General features: G+C 41.6%; 1 long non-coding RNA gene across 1 annotated transcript in view; it reads left to right on the top strand.

Moving 5' to 3' along the window:
* Positions 1-2,445: 2,445 nt before the first annotated feature.
* The window catches only part of LOC117871365, a 46,101-nt gene continuing 28,800 nt past the window's right edge, over positions 2,446-19,746 (top strand). The window contains exons 1-2 of the long non-coding RNA XR_004644205.1: positions 2,446-2,584; positions 2,940-2,977. This is a non-coding gene — a long non-coding RNA (uncharacterized LOC117871365). The remainder of the gene's footprint in view (positions 2,585-2,939; positions 2,978-19,746) is intronic.

Below are 19,746 nucleotides of genomic sequence, written 5' to 3' on the forward strand. Positions count from 1 at the left end.
GTCCTAAATACCACAGCGATTAATTACTACAGAGCAGGTATTACAAGATGTTATCATCCTTCCCCAACTGTCTGGGTGAATGGAGAGAGAGGCAGTAGATTGTTACAGTGTTTCATCTTTGCACTTCCTGTAAGGCACTTTAACCAGAAGATTTAATGTGTCAAAGTTAACTGCGTTCTCTAGCAGATATTCACATTCTAATTAAAGATTAAGAACGCAGTACATTACACTGTGATTTGTCATACATGGCTTGTTAAATAGGAAACCTACCGGGATTCCCTAACATTTTATAAACATTATTCAGGGCTTTTAACATGGGCAAAGCAAAAGATTATTCAGCTGCTCTGCAGAGTAGAAGGCAGGTCAAAGCCCCCCACAAATAAATAAATAACAAAACTCAGGCAGTTTTCAAACTGGAATTCTGTTGAGATTTTGTTTAAACTATTTACCTTCTTTTTATATATATATATATATATATTGGGCCTTAATTATTCCTTGGCATTTTTCAACTTTTGCTGTCAGCTATGTAGATTGAGGTAGGAAGTCTTTGTTTGAATTAGAGTAGCAAAGGAAGGAAGAAAGATGAAACAGTTTTTCAATATGCAGAATGTGCTTTCAGCTGATTCTAGCAGTGCTGAATGGCGTACCACTTCCAGTATTAGTGGCAGAGGACTGGTTCACATTCTTTGATTGCCTGAGGAATAAATTAATGAGGTTACTGGAGACACAGAACATTTGCATATTCACGGATGCTTATTAGGTATAAAGTGAATGCCAGGTGCATTGAATTTTGGGAATACTCGCTTCTTCTTTTTCCACAAAGGAGGGAGGTCCTATGACAAGAAGTAGCATTTATAAAAAATCAAGATTCATTCAATTCAGACAAAGCTTCCCTATAAGATGTATATCAGAATAAATATGATACAGTATGAAACTGGAGAATAGCTAAGAGCGTCTTACTCAAGACAATAGTTAATCCAACTACTATTGTTATTACTAAGAAGAAATACAAACACAGTTGTTACATGACAAAGGGGAGGGGGATATTTTTGCACTCTACTCCTTGTGGATTTCTGGCTTTAAAGAGCCATAGGAGTACACACTATGTGTTTGAAGTTACCTTCTAAAATGTTCATGTATTAATTTAAAGTACCAATTTTCTAGTACATATTACTGAAAATCTCAAGCTCAGCCCACAAAGGAAGGAAGATTGAATTCTAAAATGGTCTGACCATTTCTCCAAGGGGTGTATGTACATGGTGGCATTGTTATCAGTGATTTCCATCAGTGTTGTGTAAAAGATTTGTATTACATCTCATCATTCTTGGAAGTTGTTATCTTTGTTTATTTGGGATTGTTATCCCCTTTGCATTCTCAGACCTTTAGCAATTTTTCCTCTTCTTTACCCCTCCGTATATTACAGAGCATAACATTAATGCTGCTTGTTTTAGCATGCAAATATCTGTAAACTGAACCCATGTGTATTGTTTGTTTTGTTTTTATACAGATATCTACATGTAAGTATAATAGAGGCATATGCTCGCGCACACACACACACAAAATAAAATTATTGGTATCACCTATTTCCAAGTAACTGATGTAGCAAAATCAAGCAGTGATAAGTGTTTTCTTAGAATAATAATATGTATTTACAAACAGGCTCCATTCTGCCCCTTTTTTCACAGACTACTGTGTGCAACTTCTCTTTCCTGGATGTTGCACTGTGTTGATCGCTGCCCTGCATCTGCAAATCCTATTTGAAAATCTCATTTGCAGCATAACTGACAACAAAGGCATTACATGGTGTATATATCCTGCATAGTCTGCAGACTATTCCTTGTCTTCATAAGTTATTTCTAACTTCTAATGCAAACGTTTTGAGATCATTTGGTGATTTTTATATATATTAATAGTCTGCAAAATTAAGAGTGTAATTAAATAAATGGGTCCTTCCTTGAAAGTGCAAAGTGGCATGCATTAGATTAGTGGTACATAAAGCAGATGTTCTTTTCTAGGCCTTTCCTTGGATGCTGTAGTAAGAAGGGAATTAAACAAAACATTAAATTTGTAAAGGATTCTGAGGTACAAAACCTGTCACTGCAGGACACAAAAATACTCTTTAGATGTATATTTTCTTTGTATTTGTTTTCAAACAATAATTCTAATGCATTTTTAAAAAACATTAAGATAAATGTTGAACGTGTTTCAATCACTCAAAGCAGATTCTGAATAATTATATATAAAATGACCTATTATGTATTTATTGAAAATATTGTTTTGGAAAGAAAAGTGTATTTTATTCAGAAAGGTCATTTCTGAAAACCTCCATTGTCACTGAATCACTAACGTCCAGGGTTTTTTGCCATACACACAGCACAGATTTTTTTGATTATGTAGATTTTTTTTTCTACTGCAGTTTCATATGCAAAGCATGCATCAGCCACATCCATGCTATCTCCTAAAGCAGTCATTCTGAAACCCAATCTGGGGACAGTGCAGACTAAATAAAATTTCATTTTGATTTGGCCTCCCGCTGAGAATGGGACTGCTTTGTTTCAGCCGACAGAACCAGCAAGCCAGAAAGGTATGTCCTGTTTTGCATGGCTGATGGTGTGACTTGAGTATCACAATCAGGCCGTTCATGCTCTCAGGGCTCGGCATCTCATCCACATCCTGTACTGTCTTTCTCTTTTCCTTTCCATTTGCTTTCCTTCTGTGCCGCCTGCCGTCTACCTGCAGGGCAAAGCTATGGCAGACCCTAACACTATTGTTTACTTTGGCATATGTTTAATAGCTGCATGGCTGTTTGAGGGGTTTTGTTTGGGGTTTTTTTCCCTCCTGCCTCTTAGGTGTACTGGGGGGAGTTAAGGGGGGAGGGATTGGAGTTGGGGGGGGTATTGTTTTTTTCATTACCCACATTCACTCTCCTTATTTTCTAGGTGTTGAATATACAAACACTGACTTAACGGAAAATTATGTAAGTACTGCTTGTAACGCTCCAGAGATTTTACTAGAAGATTTGTAATGCAGAATTTTATTGTAAATCTGAAGAAGCATTTAACAGCTTTTAAGGACTTTAGTTTTCATAGCCCTTTTGAGCTGTTTAGGCAGAAAAGCAATCACCCATTATAGTTAGGGGAAAAAATAAAAGCACTCTTCAGAATGTGCCTAACTGCTTTGCCGTCTTCATATGTTTTATAGTATATTGCGATGTTTGGCTGAAAAAAATATCAGTAAATATGTCTCTGACTAAATATTAGTGTTCATCTGCAGCCAGCTCACATTCCAGAAGAAATTGTACAAAATGCCTGTTACTGCCTCTGCCCCATCTTTTGGAATAGGTATTGGCAATCAGGGAAACAGCCTGCTGTTTTACCCTCTGAAAGAGCTTCCAACATCATGGCAGGATACTTAGAGGTCTAGCTATGGCATGAACTCAGTTTTCAAGCGCATCGTTTTTCTGACAAATCTACACTGTCCCTTAAATATAAATATTTTACAGAGAAAAAAAGTTTGTTTAAATTTTAGGATGACATTTATCTCAATTGAAGTGCAATTGGTTAATGTATCTTTTTACAGCAATGTGCATATAATTATAACACTCAATGAAGCAAATAGACAGGAAGAGTCTGTCTCTAAAGTTTAACAAAAAAAGGTACAGTATACAATGTAATACATAACACTGACATTATACAGAGTTTTACCTCCTCAAAGTGCTATACAAAAGTTAACTTACTAAAATGCACCGTATCCCTTTGCGGTAGGTCAGATTAATAATATTAATGTGTTCCATGAAATCCCTAGGTAAGATTATAACATACTTTGTGTAGGGCTGACAAGTTGTATTTCTAGCTCTCCCATGTTACTGCATATACAATGCTTTCATCTTATGACCCAGTTCATGTTTCAGTTTCTGACTTTTTTGGTATGGCTATTGGCAAAGGCTCTTGGCATCACCCTTTATATCCTCTTACTGCTGAGTTTTGTGACTAAAAGACTCACTCTTTTTCTTTCAAAATAAAATAGGGGTTTTTTTTCTAACTGACAGTTTGGAAGGAGAATTGAAGGAAAACGTGTTTGCTCCCTGGTCACTTCTGTACCTATAATGTGGGCCATACTCTAGTCTGAGCTGCATCCATCAATCCTACTGAACTCAAACGGGTTGCCTAAATGTAACAGAGGGCAGGATTTGGCCCTGTGTACTTTGTCATTCAGAGATATTTTCAAAGTGAAATCAGGTTTGGGAATACTTTAAAGAAGTCAAGTTATCTGTAATAATGCCACATTTCCTTTTTACGAATGTGACGTATTAAGAAAATAACAGAAGTGGTATTTTTGTAGAAGAATGACAGTTTTTAAATTGATAAAATGGGAATTATTTTGTGATTTCTCAGTATTTCGAATCCCCCTGCTACCTCCCTCAGTATCATCGTGCTGTTTTCCAACTTGCTAACTTTGCATCTAATCACAGTTTATAAAAATCAACTACATGTTTACATTGAGCATTGTTTGATTTCATGGTTAAATATAAATTTTAAAGATGCTAAACTCCATGTGCTGTGTTGTAGAGTATGCTAATTCCCTCATGTCAGAATTGACAGTCATGTGAAGGTTTTTGTTGCATTAGGGATATTTTATACTATGTCAGTTGTAGTATTTCAGATTAAATTGAGATATGCCTATACATATGGGCTCATCTGGAAATCACCAGCATTTTATATGTAAAATACTTTAAAAATTGTGATAGAAATGTTGACTTCAAGGAAGGTGGGGGTATTTATATTAAAAAAAAAAGTAATGTGTACTATGTTGGAGCAAAGGCAGCTAATCCCCAGTATACCCCTTAATAGAGTTGACTACTCTTTATTAACGCCATACTTTTTGTATTTAACTAGAAATGAATGCATGCATTGTCCCTATGTCCTTAGGAGATAGTGCTATAAGAAGCAGTTTTTAAAAAATTGCATGCTGGAGGTAGACCTCACACTTATTTCCTTAGGAACTGTGGTTACAGAATGAGGATCAGTAAAAGAACTGGTACTGTATGTTGGAGGTTCATCTTATACTTATTTCTCCGGGAATCATAGTAGCAAAATGAAAAATGGTAAAGGCACTAGCCCAAAGCCAGAAACAAAGGCCCGGATTCTTCTCTCGGTTATGCCACTTGTATAAGATTGCACTCAGCTGACTTCAGTGGAGTTTCTTCTGATTTACATTAGTGTAACTGAGAGAGGAATCAGGCATGAAATATATCATCAGCTGTTTCTAGCAGCACAGGATTCCCAAGAAAAGAAGTAGACTCCACCTGCATACAGCTCTCTTGCTAACACATTGCATTTTCTGGGAAGTGACTTGAGTACGGTGAGGCAGACCATTGCACGTATCCCCAGGAGCTAACCTGAAGGCTCTTTCACAAAGAACTTGCTACAAACCAGAAGACTGGGAATGAAATACTGAATTTAAGTGGATATTAAACTCTTTGTAATTTACACAGTGGTGTAGATCAGAAGTGGGTTTACTTTCGTTATGTGTGGTGCTTTGAAGGAGATACGGTTGTAGTGTATATAGTATGGAGAGTATGTATTAATAGTAGCCGTACAATAGTGTATCCTATGGGATGGATATAGTCATAGTGACCAGAGGGGACTCCAGGCTCTGCTCAATGGATGTAGCTCATGAAGTGGATGTAGTAGCTGTGACCTTGTGGAAGACATGAGAACCCATATTGTGAAGGGTATAGGGGCCCCTACTGTGCACACTTTGCAGATATAGTGAGCCACAACACATTGGACACTGTCAGTAACCTGTCAGCTGAATCATGTTTGAAGTTATTGTGAATTCACATAGGCAGATGCTTACATCCACATGAAGCCCTACTGATGTCAGTGGGATGCTGGATGGGCGCAATGGTCCATCCGTGCAGATTCAGTTGCAGGATCAGGGACTAAATGTGCTGTAAAGTCACATTTCCTTGCAGAGCAGAGATCTCAGCCTCCCCAAGACACAGACTAGTCAACCAACCTTCTGAAAAACGTCAAGAATTTTCCCTGCCAGCATTCCATGTGGAATGCACTACCAGAATACACTCACTGCTGGTTGCCACTCTGCTCAGATTCCCCACCCTCATGTTCCTATTTTACAGCTCTGATCTGACCAACATCAGTGTAAAAGAGTTCATAGCAGTTGACTGGTAGCAGATGCTGCAAAATGTCATACCGAAAGCCATTCAATAAGAATTTGAGGAAAGTGACGTGTTCTGTCAGCCAGCATGCAAGGGAACCCAGTGGGTTTGTAGTCTGACAGGTGAGGAGTGGAAGTTGTTTGGTTTGTGTTATTTTTAACCAATCTTTTAAAAAAACAAGAGCAACAATTTAGCTTTTAAAAAAATAGTCAACTTCATCATGGACCTGCTGCTGACGTTTACTGGAGCCACTGCACATGGTATACCACCATTAAAATGAATTTAAACATTTAATATGGATATGGCAAAGTTCATGACGTCCAAAAAGTTGACTTTTTTCTTGTAAAATCAATGAGTGACCCTCCACTATGACCCTAATTTTAAAAGAAAATCTAAAAAATCTATCTATGTACCTGATCAAATGGCTGAATGTAAACAAAAAACTGGCTTTGGACCAGAGCTCCAGAAGCAGAGCTCACTGGCAGGCATTTACGTTGTTTAGGAGTAGAGGCAGAACCAAACAGCTTAGCCCAGCAGCTACTTTGGAAATCTAATATTTCCTGTGCAGAAGAGGAAGCTTGGAATCAGCAGGGGGAAAAAAGTGACCAGAAAATCCTGTTATTTGTAACATATACTCCTATGGAAAATTCACCATTGGGATGACTTTATCAGACTAAAGCTACACCCAGGGATACTGTTTCTATTAAGTACAGTTTGTGAGATGTTCAAAGAACAGGGGAAGTTTGCAGTTTTGAGAAGACAAGAGTTGAAAGACTTGGCTCAAACAAAAAGCAAGTTGTCTAACGCATTAGTGCATAGAAACATGTCAATACTTTAATGATTTTTGAACAAATAAATATGTTTATCAGTTAACTCATTATAGCTTTTTCTATTTTTGTTACAAAATCAATTTTGATCTATGAAATACTAGGGAGAATTACTAATGAATGTCAGTCTATACAGTATAGAAATAGACTGTATTGGCATAAAAACTCCCTCCCATTCACTAAGTGGGGGAGGGAAGGTGGAATTAGGCTATAAGATCTTTATGGCATCACAGTGAGAAAACATTTGCTCATAGACTCAGACTTTAAAGTCAGAAGGGACCATCGTGATCATCTAGTCTAACCTCCGGCACATTGCAGGCCACAGAACCTTACCCACCCACTCCTAAAATAGACCCCTAACCTCTGGCTGAGTTACTTAAGTCCTCAAATCATGGTTTAAAGATTTCAAGTTACAGAGAATCCACCATTTACACTACAGTGACCCATACCCCATGTTTCAGAGGAAGGTGAACCCCCCCCCATCTGACCTGAGGGAAAATTCCTTCTGAACCCCAAATATGGTGATCAGTTTGCCCCTGAGCATGTATTGCAACTGGTTACTTGTGATATATAATTTTCTTTATTTTCCCTCTCCTAGCTGCCTAACAAAGACAAGAAAGAAAAATTCTCAAAACAACTTTTTTGAATTATTTGCATTCAATGGGAAATGCCATTAGTAACATACTGTTCACTAGATTTCCACTAGTGATGGACAAACCTCAGAAGATTCAGAGGATCAGTTCAAATGAGCATAAAAATCCAGATGTTTATCTAAAATGTCAGTAAACATTTTGAAGACCCTCTCTATTTCCTTGATGTGCTGGAGAGCACCCATCTCTTTCTGTGACCCTCCAGAAGTCCCCAGCTCTCTTCTTTTTGTGACTTTTTTCCCTCTCTGCCATTCTTTCCTTTTTGGGTTCCCTTAATTTGATGACGCCAGGGCAGGGTAACTTGTCTTTCCAGGTGACAGGATGAACTGTAGAGGAGGTGGTTCCTTCTCCCCTTGTTTGTTTCAGGAGTAAGGCATGAACTCTCCTCCCTCCTGGAGAGGATAGCAACAGTGGCAGCAGGAAACATCTGACTCGTCGTGCTCTCTTATAGGTTCTTTTCTGCAATGCTGAATTAAAATTTTCTATAATCTTGGACACATAGGCTGTGCCCTTCTGTTAATTATTTAATAACAGGGAGGCTCCTAGAAAATCCGCAAAAGTGGTAGTGTGGGGGGCAGAGTTACAAGATGTTCTGTGCTCCTCTGATCTTCCTATATTGAAATCAGGTGGAGCAGAGTCACAGGCTCCAACCCCTCAGTGAGAACTAAGCAGCAGGGCCATCCTTACCCATATGCAAAGCACGCAGCTGAATAGGGCACCAGGAAATTTGGGGCACCAAATTTCCTGGTGCCCTGCACAGCTGTGTGCTGATCCAGCCCCTGCTCCAGCTCTTCCCCAGGGCCCCTGCCCCTGCTCCACCCTGCCCCACCCCTTTCCTGCCCCTGCCCAGCCCCAGCCCCCCTCCCCTGAGCTCTGCAGCATGACCAGGACGCTGCATTCACCGGTGGTGAGTGCTGGGGGGTGGTTCCCTCCTGCCCCCCAAGCCAACCCCGCCCCCTCGCGAAGGCCCAGGGCCCGCTCCGCCATCCCTGCAGAGGCCTGGGGCCTGCTCCTTGCCCGCCCCCCTGCCCTCCCCAGTGGAGGCCTTGGGCCCCATCCCCACCCCTGTGCGGGGGCTGCGTAGGGCCCCAGACTAGCTAGGGATGGCCCTGCTAGGCAGCCACATAAGCTTCCTCATGCGCGAAACAGTTTCTCTCCCCTCCCAAGTTCTAGAAGTAGCCTCCAGAGCTGTGGTAACTAGGTGGACTGGGTAGTTACTGTGGACCCTCACCATGGGAACAGTTGTGAGCAGGATTAAGCTCCAAATTAATAAGTGGTAAAAGAGCAAGAACACAGCTAACTCAAATCCATTAACTGCCCCAAATTGCTGGCAGTATTGTAAGTGACAGTCTCATTTCCAACTAATGGAACTAAAAACTCGAAGCAGCAGGTTATAGGGAATCTATCTAATTTTGTAGTCTTTCTCATTTCTAACAGCATTCATTTTTAAAAGATTCTGTGAGATCCCAATTTGCACGTTAGTGAGGTAAGATGAAAAGACTAAAGCTGCCTCAGTAGGATCAGCTAAAAGAGCAAAATAGATCTGGGTGTTATCAGGTTAGCAATGATAACTCACCTGAAGGTGCCTAAAAATAGACGTGAAAGAAGCACATCGGTATCGAAGAGCAAGAGGCCTAGAACGAAATTCTGAAGATCCCTATAATTAACTGGCAAAGGGTCAGATGAACACTTATTAAAATGCAACAAAGCACAACGGGGTGTCTTAAGTATGGAGTTTCAGTCTTAACTCTGAATTTCTGGTTTTGTGAGTTAGGCCTGCCATGTTATTTTAATAGAGATTTTTGTCCATGGGTTTCTGTTGAGGATTTTAGGATGGATTTTTGTGGGGGAGATGGAGAAGTTAGTGTAGACAAAATACAGGGGGGGAAGAGGATTGTTTGGAAGTGTAGGAAAGCTGAGATTGCCAAAGGCATAGAAACATTATGTCAGTGTTTTATGGTGCACTTAATGGAAAGACCATAATGGGTCTACTACTTGGATGTCACGAAATAAATACAGAAACTCACCTTCTTATTTTAAAGATCACTGGCAACAGCTTTTATTAAATAAGTTTTCCACAGGTGAACAACATAATATTGTTAAATGTAATATAGTGGGCAACCCCTCTTTTTTATAATGTAGACAGTACTCCTACAGGTACCTCCCCTCAGCCAGACTCGGCATTTAGCTCAATAGTTTCCCCAGGCCAATCTTCTCAACCAGGTAATCCAAAACCCTGTACTCCACACCTTGTACACCTATCGATCTTAGAGAGACAGAGCAACCCCCTCTTTTACCTTCTCCCCCTTTCCCTCTGCCTATAGCTAGTAAGGAACCAATTCTGACATTTTTCAAACTGATCTTGAAATAAATGTATACATCTATAATCATCACAAACAAAATCTGTCCTTAATATAGCAACAGTATAAGTTGAAAGTATATTTCAATGGAGTCTAGCTGGTATCCCAAATCAACATTATACTTTCTTTGCAAAAATTCTACACACTTTTAAAACCATGTTTGAGTGCCTGGAAATTAACAGCCTGTCCCCACCCCCGGGTTATAAAACCCTTCGTCTCTTACTATCACCCCCACCCTCAGTCTTAACTTTGCCCTCTTGCTTTTTTTAATGAAAATGTGTGCTCGCTGCTCAGATACAATGGTTTACCATTACAATTGAAGTTACAATTGAAACAATATGAGAAGCTGTTGAGGGACTGATATTCCCGCCAACCAGCCATAGGAGAAGGAGCTCTCCCTCAGTTCTAGCAGTGGAAGGGGAGTTGCGTTCCCCCTTTCTGTACATCACAGTGTTCAGGTATCCTGTGTGTATATTGTTCATTAAATGTATGGCATGGTTATGAAAGGAATATAATACCGAGTTATACACGTTTTCTCATATTGTAATATGTTGTCAGCTTAGAAAAAGATTGTTATGAATAATTGATCTGCTTGGTATCCTGATGTGCATTGATTTGTGATTCTGTAAGTTTGTTAGTGTATTTAAACCTTTGGAATTTGTTATTTCTAACTATATTAACTATGTTGTTTAGAAACTAACAGAGCTTTTCAGGGAGTAATCTGGAATATATATTAGTTGCGACTTTGCAATTCCTTTGTAATTTGTTATTTTAAGCTTTGTATGTCATTTTACAACTTTTGAAGGACAAGATGAAACTGGGGAGGGCAGAGATGTAACATCACATTTTTCTTCTTCCAACTGACATTATTAATGTGCAAGGACTGGCCTGAGTTAAAGAAGTGGGTACATCTCAGTGACCCAAAACACTCCAATGAACTCAAAACAGGAGATATGCTCAGCGATTGTCAATACTCTGGCTCCAAACCTTGTGTCCATACGTCTCTCTCTTCTCCTCTCCTAAAACAGTGGATTAAGGGACAGATGGCATTATGCTAATGGCTGCCATCAAGTGAGTCTGTGATCTTTAGACTGTCACAGACCTGGTTAAAGCCAATGTGTGTGCTAAGCACCCTTCTTTCTGGCTAAATAGAAGGTGCAATTAACCTCTTACCGTAAGCTAGGGGCTGAGAGGTTTCCTGATTGCAAATGCAGAGGCTGAGGATTGTTTGGCAAGCTGTGTTTGTGTGAAAGGCAGAAAGCTAGCAGACAGCTAGAGACTCAGGTCTACACTGGTGCTTATGTCGGCAAAACTTTTGTCACTCAGGGGTGTGAAAACCATCCCCCTCCTCCCCCAGCAACATAAGTTTTGCCGGCATAAGCGCTTGTGTGCACTGTGCTATGTCGCCACTACCGCTGCTCGTTGAGCTGGTTTTATTACGTCAACAGGAGATCGATCTCTTCCATTGGCATAACTCGGCTACACGAGTGATCTTACAGCGGCTCAGCTATATCGGTACAGCTGTGAGTGTATATCGGTACAACTGTAAGCTTGTAAGTGTAGACGTGGCCTCAGTAGTGAGCGTGACCCTGAGAAGAAGCAGAGACAGAGCTCTTTGGGGCACAGGACTGACTGAAGGGGCAGGCTTGAAAATTGCAAGCAAGGAAACTGCCCATTGTTGCCACTGTGTTCAGGGAAACAGGACTTTGAACATTTTTATAAAAAAAAAAGAGAACAATATTGCACCAAAGAATATACCTGCCTTGTATCATCCATTTCTCCTCCTAACTTAAGCAATCTTTCAAGACTCCAAATATTGGCTAACTGCTCAGGCCAAAGGGACAACAACATAAATGCCTTCACCAGACCTCCTCACTCTGGTTTACTTTGCCTCCTGGGTGGAAGAACTGAGTCCTTTCATCAGTCATCCTCCTTCCTTTTCTATATTTGTGAATCCTGTTTCTCCTGTTTGTGCTTGGTCATCTAAGGAAGAAAATAAGGGAAAAGTTGAGAAGTCTAGAGTTTTGGGCCTTCCTCCCTCCCCAATGAGGAGGATGTGGCAGACAGAGCTTCATGTTCTGTAACAGAGTTTCCTATTAAGAGCAAGGGAACACTTAGTCAGGGGAGACCTGAGAAGCCACCTCATGTGTAGGTCTAGCATTACCCTCTGTAGTGGGAGTGGCCTAGACAGGAACTGGTTCCCCTTCAGTCCTTTCATAAATAAAACAAGAAGAGCACCTGAAGACTAGGGTGCTCTTATTAAGGAGGGATCCTAGGAGCTAGAATGTATTTCTACTTCTCTGATATTTGATACTGGAGGATCCCATTGATATCTCACCTATGTAGGAGGAGTGGGCTTGTCTACCTGGTCAGGCGTTGAATCTACCGATGTAGACTCAACAAGGATCTCCCCTGCATTGCCCCTTTCTTCAAACATTCAGTCTCTCCTGACAACCTGCCTTCTCGACAGCTTCTCAGCAGCCACCCAGTCTCCCCAGGGATATAGCTGTATATATACTTTTCTGCTGTCCAGATCCCTTTTAAGCCCTGCTTTTAGCAGTGCTTTTCTGTCTCCCTCCCCCTGCTCAAGGTTCTCTTTCCTAGTCAAGCTCAGCAGAAAGCCTCTATATTAAAAAAAAGAAACCATGCCCCTCATCCTGGCTTCAGTAATTTCCCTCAGGCAATCTTGAATTCCTCCCAAGACTCAAAGGTGATTCACATTTGAAATTACGTCCCTGGCCTAGGCTTGCTCAGTGCAAAACATAAGATAGGTGTCTTGCACCTTTCTGTGTGTGGGTCTATGAGATGAGATGTAAACCAAGGCTCTGGCAGATGATATAAAGTACCCATTAGCCAACCCTCCACCTTTGCCTCCTCTGTCCAAACTGTGAGCGCATGAGCCAGCACTTCCAGGTGGGGTACATCTCCCCTCCCGGCAAGTTTCCTTCCACTTTCTGCTGCTCAGTCCCTCTCACAGCAGAGAGCTTTCTGTAGTGCTCTAGGTAGCCAGCCTGTCACAGCACTCTCCTCTGAATTTCTGTGGTCTTCCTTTTTGTTCACCGTTAACTCCTTCTCTGGTGCCTGCTAACTGCCTGCTTCCCCAGCCTCAGAGAGACCACACTTTCCAGTCACACTCACATTTGGCTTCTTCCTGCAAAGGCCACACCTGTGTCTGTGAAACTGCACGTTCCTGCCCTCTTTGACCCTGAGCAGCAGCTCAGTTTCAGCTCAGAAGCATCCTGATCCCTTGGCCTCCTCTAAAGATTTCTCTTCAGAATTTGGGAAGTGGGGAGAAGATGATCCTGGGGATCTGATATTGCAGGCCTGACTACTGCAGAGAAGAAATTTCCTGAGAAAGAGAGGAGCTCATTTCTCAACTCCCTTCCTATTCAGAACACCTGGAATCTTTCATCTGTAGGTTATTGGCTACCAAAGTCAGTCTGGGTGAATACTGTTGGAAGAACATCTTGAACGTGTGTTTCAGTAATGGGATTCTTGTGTGAAATGACTTGTCCCTAGAGCCTTCAGACAAATGAGCAGTGGTGTCATTTCAATTATTTCTTGAGCAAATTCCAGTCCCCCCAGGAGGGAACCAGTTCTAGTCCCTGCTCTTCCTCTGCCCTGCCCACAACTCCCAGCAGGACCCCGGGACTCCCTCAGCAGGGGGTCTCCCTGCTCTTACCCACCCAGTGCATGACCCAGTGGAGGCAGGAGTCAAGTTCTTGGCAGACTCCCCCGCGTTCCTCCATACAGAAACAAACTGCTTATGCACCATGTTGCAACTTTATTTGGCCGGGCCGCCCATCTGTATGGATGGAGGGGCAACTGGGCCAGATTTGAGTGGTGTTGTGTGACCCTGTGCACCAGATTGCAACACCACTCACTGAAATTTAGCATTTGAAATGTAAGTGGCATTGTGACTATGCAACAGGGTGACACTTTGGACTGTTCACAGCCCGTGACCTGGCCATGATTTTTACTAAAAATACCTGTGACTTAAACTTGGGAGGGGGCTGCCTGGGGGGCCTGCAGGTGCTGGGAGAGGGCAGCCCAGGTGCTGGGGGACACAGGCAGCGGCGCAAGGCCTGGGGCCCCTGCTGGCTGGGGGGGAGCAGGGGGCAGCGCACAGCCCGGGCCCCCCGCTGGTGTTGGGGGAACAGGGTGGCGGAGCCAATAGGCTCCCTACCTGGCTCCCAATCTCACCCCTACAGTAGCAGCAGAGTTTGGGTGTCGAAGGGGCCAGGGGTTGTCTCTGCCAGCAGGCACTGCCCCTGAAGCTCCCATTGGCTGTGGTTCCTGGCCAATGGGAGCTGCGAAGCCAGTGCTCTGGGCAGAGGCAGCGTGCAGAGCTGCCTGGCCACACCTCCACCTAGCAGCTGAGTGAGGGGGATGTCACCACTTCTGGGGAGCCCCCCAGAAAGCACTGCCCAGAGCCTGCCTCACCCCATCCCGTGCTCCAAACCTCTGCCCCCTCCAACACCTAAATTCTGCTGTGCTGGGGGTGAGAACGCGATGGCCCGAGACTGCCCCAGCAGCGGCCGGTGTGACTGGGGCTGCCTGAGCCAGGTGGACTAGCTACTGCAGAAGTCATGGAGCTCACGGAAAGTCTCGGAATCTGTGACTTCCGTGACCTCCATGACAAACTTGCAGCCTTATTGATGACCTACGTGATAGTCAGTTTGGTTCCGTACAGTGTAATTTTTGTTTGATCAATTTCCTTAAAAAAAAAAAAAAAACAGACAATTTATATATGTGTAAACATATTTAATCTATGTTATGAGAACATTAAGGTTGCAAAGTCAAGTACTCAAAAGTTAGGAAATGCCAGAAATATATTTGCCTGTGCAAAATCAGCCACTGTGTGTATGTTATATGATATATATATTTGAATATACAGTCTCAATTCTTGTATGTTTTTTGCATGTGATACAGTCTCGTGCTTCAGTGATATGTTCCAATGTGCTGTACTTGGATATTCACGGTGGATCATAATGCAACACAATAGGTGCACAAAGATGTTTTAAATGGTTTCTATTATTTTGATTTTTTTGAAGTCAAGTCAGAATCAACAACAATAGTGGCAATCAAATTACTTTTGCAAATTTTTGCGGAAGAGGCAGTGAGAAAGAGGGGAACAAGAGGAAGATGCTCTTGCTCTTTGGAAGGTGGATATTTCTTATGTGCATACTATATATTTTGTCTTTCAGATGTGGTGATAAAAGTAGTTTCTTTACCAGTATAGCATGTTTCATTAATACCATGTTTAAATAATTTAAAAGCATAACTCCAGAGGCGATGGCTAAGATAAAAGTTTGCAGGCAATCCATTATTGTGATCAGATAGTACTTCGAAGAAACCCATGGAGATGCAATTTAGTCATTTAACTCCTAAACTCAGTTGTTTAATAAACTATTACACTTTAATATCGGTTTGTTCTCGTCAAAGGGAATGATTCATTTCCCCTCTGTCAATTGTTCCAGCTGCAGTTATTAATGGTTCTAGGATTGAGGGGGTGCTGGATTCCTGTTTGAATATCATTACAATGCTGTTCCCAATCTCTGGATGTTGTCACTGTGCTGTTACGTGTGTGATATTTACTGGTTATAATTATTTCATGGAGACAGGGGCTGCTAGCATTTGAATCCTCAATATTGATATACTTCATTAGACATAATTCTGTAGGCAAAGAGCAAGAGAGATTGGTTAAGGGGGATGTATAATTGGTTGTAGAGGGATTAAATGAATATTAGTGTATTCTACTAATAGATGACCCAAAGGAACCCATGGCAAAACCATTAATGAGATGGGAAAGAAGAGCAGACAAACTAAACGTCATCTCTGTTACTGTCCTAGTTGTGCTCAGATTATTGTGCTATAATGTAAAATGAGCATTTCTTTTATAATCATTTTTATCCGGTGCATTGTCTTCTTGAAAAAGGAAGCCAGGGCTGGTTGGTTGGTGTTATATTTTTTTTTTCACCACTGAAAACTTGTTTTTAGGTGCATACTGTTTGGATATGGGTTTAATATTGCCCCAGAGTTTGGTTGTTCATCTTGTAAAGTGGTAAAAAATGATTAAAATAAGATTTGAAAAATCCAGGTAACTAGTCAAATTGATTTCTGTATTTCCCTCCACTTCTGCTAGTGGTGGAGGTGATGGCGGGGCTATGCACCCAGAGATTCCTGCGTGGAACGGGCTCGAGAGGCAAAGAATGTGGAGACAAAGTCTACAGTACCTGTTGTTGTTGCTGCTTCCACATCAGTGTCAAAACTCCATGGGAATATGGTTCCAGGGTTAGCTATGGTCAAGGGAGTCTTAGGCAGTACCTGTTCTGCAGGAGCCAATACTACCCAAGCACAGTGGAGAGACAGCTGACAATGTAGTGGAAATCCTGAAAATTCCTTGTCCCTGGCAGATCCCAAGATATGTGCAAGTCTCTGCAATGCATGGATTTTTCATGGCTGAATCTTCTGCTTTAATTCCATAATAGGGTGGGGAGGGGCTAGCCCCAATTCTAATCATCTCCTCAATTACAGAACTGGAAAAAATTGTGATTTGTTAATTTATTTGTTGATTTATTTATTTATTAAAGTCACAACTAAAATGCAAATAGAAAATAGATGTGATTTTCCCATCACTATTAAATAAGGTGTTAAAGGGGGTCATCCGTCTCCCACAGATGTCCAAGGGAATTTTGCATCTGCTTCAATGAGAAAAGGCTCAAGTGCTAAATGTATGATGGCTTACTCTTTAGCTAATGGGTTATTCTCCATCTAAATTATGTAAACAGGTAAGCATCTGTACTTTTCACTTTTCTTACTCACTTCTACACGTATCAAGTTTTTTATTGAAGTGCCCTATTTTCTTTATTATAGTTTCACTAGTTCCCAAGCTTTCTGCTAAACTCACCTCCAAAAACGAATCTGTGCTAAAACAACACTTAGAGTAGACATCTCTATGGTGCTTACAGTTTATTGTTACAGTTATAAATCTTACAACTAAATAATAACACACAAGATGCAATTACGATTTCCTGGGCACATATTGTAGGGACTTTGCAGAGTCTTTGTCGGGTTTCTCCTTAAGAAGTAGTGTTTCCAACAAGACTAGTAGAAACTTCAGTCCTCCTCTTACTGATGTGTGCACAGCTCCTCAGTATCTAGCACAATGGGACTCCAATCCCTGACTGGGGTCTCTAGGCACTTCTTCTTCTGTCAGTCAGTCAGCCATTGTCAGTCCACTGCTGGACAAAGGCCTCCTCCATAAAGCACTATTATTTTGATTTTGTGCCATTCTCATCCCAGCAACTTCATCAGCTCATCTCTCCATGTAACTCACAGCTGGCTTCTGCTTCATTTGCAATCTATGGACAGTCATTTAAAAACCATTTTTGATTCTCTTCCATCCCCCACCTAGTGAGCAAGCCAGTGAGCTTCTTCTACCTACTCTTTGTACTCATGATGACATCAAATCTTTGTTTCCAACTCTACATGTCAGTTCTCGTGTCCTTCAATGTGATATCAAGCATTGCCTTCACCTCTCTTCTTTGCCTTATCTTCATGACATTTTCCGTTTCCTTTGATGGTGTCCAAATTTCAGCACCATACATGCCAGCAGGCAGAATGCATATGTTATACAACTTTCACTTCAGGCAATGTGGCATCCCTTCTGTAAGAAACTGCTTTAGTCTGCTGAATGTTACCCAGCCCAAGGTAATTCTGTTTTCTAATTCATCATCTTCATCGCTGTCTATGGAAACCATTTGACCTGAGTAACACACGCTTTCACTTCTTGACTTGCATTGCTTTGAATTTGAATATTGAACATCCATGCACCCAAACTCAGTGCTGAGCTCCACTAGGGCCCAGGCCCAGATCTGGACTCCACTACCCTCTGACTATTTCTTCCCTGGACTCCCTGGTTCTCTCAGACCCATCTGGAGCAGTCCCTGTGCTCTGTAATCTACTCCCAGCTTCCCTTACCCGCTGCCTGATCAGCAGCCCTTTTCCTCCCTCCTTCAGAGAAGTGGATGTCTTTGACCCTCCTCCCTATTTCCAGCTGAGCTCAGGTTCATGCACTGTTGGCGGGCAGGGGGGAGAACCCTCATGATTTGCTTCAGAGGAAAGAATAACAACCTCTTTGACTAACCTACTAAGGTGCTGAGCAGGATCTGCCCATGGAGAAGGGCTTGCCCTGCCTTACTTTCATGGCTTGAAGAGGTAATCTTTCAAAATTTCAGCTACCTCAGAATATAATCCTTTCAGACTTTCCTACTGTGAAACTTAAAGGATTCAGTATTTGCCTTTAGGTAAACTATTCCAAAGAGTTGAGTTTAAATTTGAAGATTGGGTATTCTGCTACAGAGAACCTGATTCCTTTTGTCCTAAGCTCTGGGTTGTTTAATATAAAATGTGATCAGATGTGGACTTTTCAGAAAGATAGAAGTACAGGGCTTTTCTTTTAAAGTGTTTTCTTTTGTGCTAAACAAGGTAATCAACTTAGATTTAGGAATTCTCATCCCTCGCACAGACACTTCCAACCTGAAAAGCCATTATGTTTTAATTAAGGAAAGAATCATGAGATATGCTGGACAGAGGATATTGGAGCTGTTCCATTTCTATCAGCAGATTAGTAGAAAGGAGTAATGGTAGTAGTGACAAAAACTTTCAACCATAAATTAGTACCTCCAAAAAAACTGTGTGAACAACATAGAACTGAAATAGCAAAAACAGTACAGCTAGAACTGCTATATTGAGACCCATTGGAGGTAAAGTGTTGACTGACCATGATATAAGGCTATAATGCCATAGCATTAACTTAGGGTTGCTGCAGAGCTACCATAGTTTCCAGTGGATTTGCACATAGTTGCCATGTTACTGAAAAATACTATCCTGTAATTGGCAACTCATTAAATGATGTGTCACTACAGTACCGCTATATTAATCTGACTCCTGATCTCAAGAAGATGATTTTCACACAGGCCTAAAATTTAAAGGAATGTTATTGTAGTTGCTAGGCTCAACATTTGCCCTACTTTTATCAGTTTGCAAAGACTGTGTAACGTTAACTTTTTTTCTTATTGTTTTTAATTTATTTTATTTAGGTAGCTCCAATAATCAAAGACACTGGACCACAGCTTCCCCAGTAAGAGAGACCATGCAACTGAATAGATTTGATATAGACAATGAGCAGCACTGCCTAAAGTTCAAGAGAAGGCATAAGGTGAAATTCTGGTTCCTCCAGGAATATCTCCCAATGACTTCAGTGAGGGCAGGATTTCACCCATAGTGTCTTTCCCCTCAAAAGACTGCCCTCTGCTCGTGCAGAAATATAGGTCATTCTGTATCTGAGAAATTTGAACATGAAAATTCTCCAAACTGAGGAAAAACAAGATTCAGTTACCTAGTGGAGGCCACCTGCACTGAGCCAGACTGGTTACGTTGCGCAAGACTTTGCAGGAGCTGTGCGGGGCAAAAACAATTGAATAGAGATGGCATTAGACTTCAGAATCCTCATCCCCAGAATGAAGTTTGAATACAAGGGCTTTGTTGAGGGAGAGCTACGTGTGAAGTAGGGCTCAGAGCACTTGGACAGTGAGCCATGTCTGTTATCCCTTCACTTGCAGCATTGTGCAGTGGGCCTACACAGTTTGTAGACCCTATGAACATAAGAACGGTCAAACTGGGTCAGACCAAAGGTCCATCTAGCCCAGTATCCTGTCTTCTGA

Source organism: Trachemys scripta, chromosome 1 (assembly GCF_013100865.1).
Source record: "Trachemys scripta elegans isolate TJP31775 chromosome 1, CAS_Tse_1.0, whole genome shotgun sequence".
NCBI classification, from domain to species: Eukaryota; Metazoa; Chordata; order Testudines; family Emydidae; genus Trachemys; species Trachemys scripta.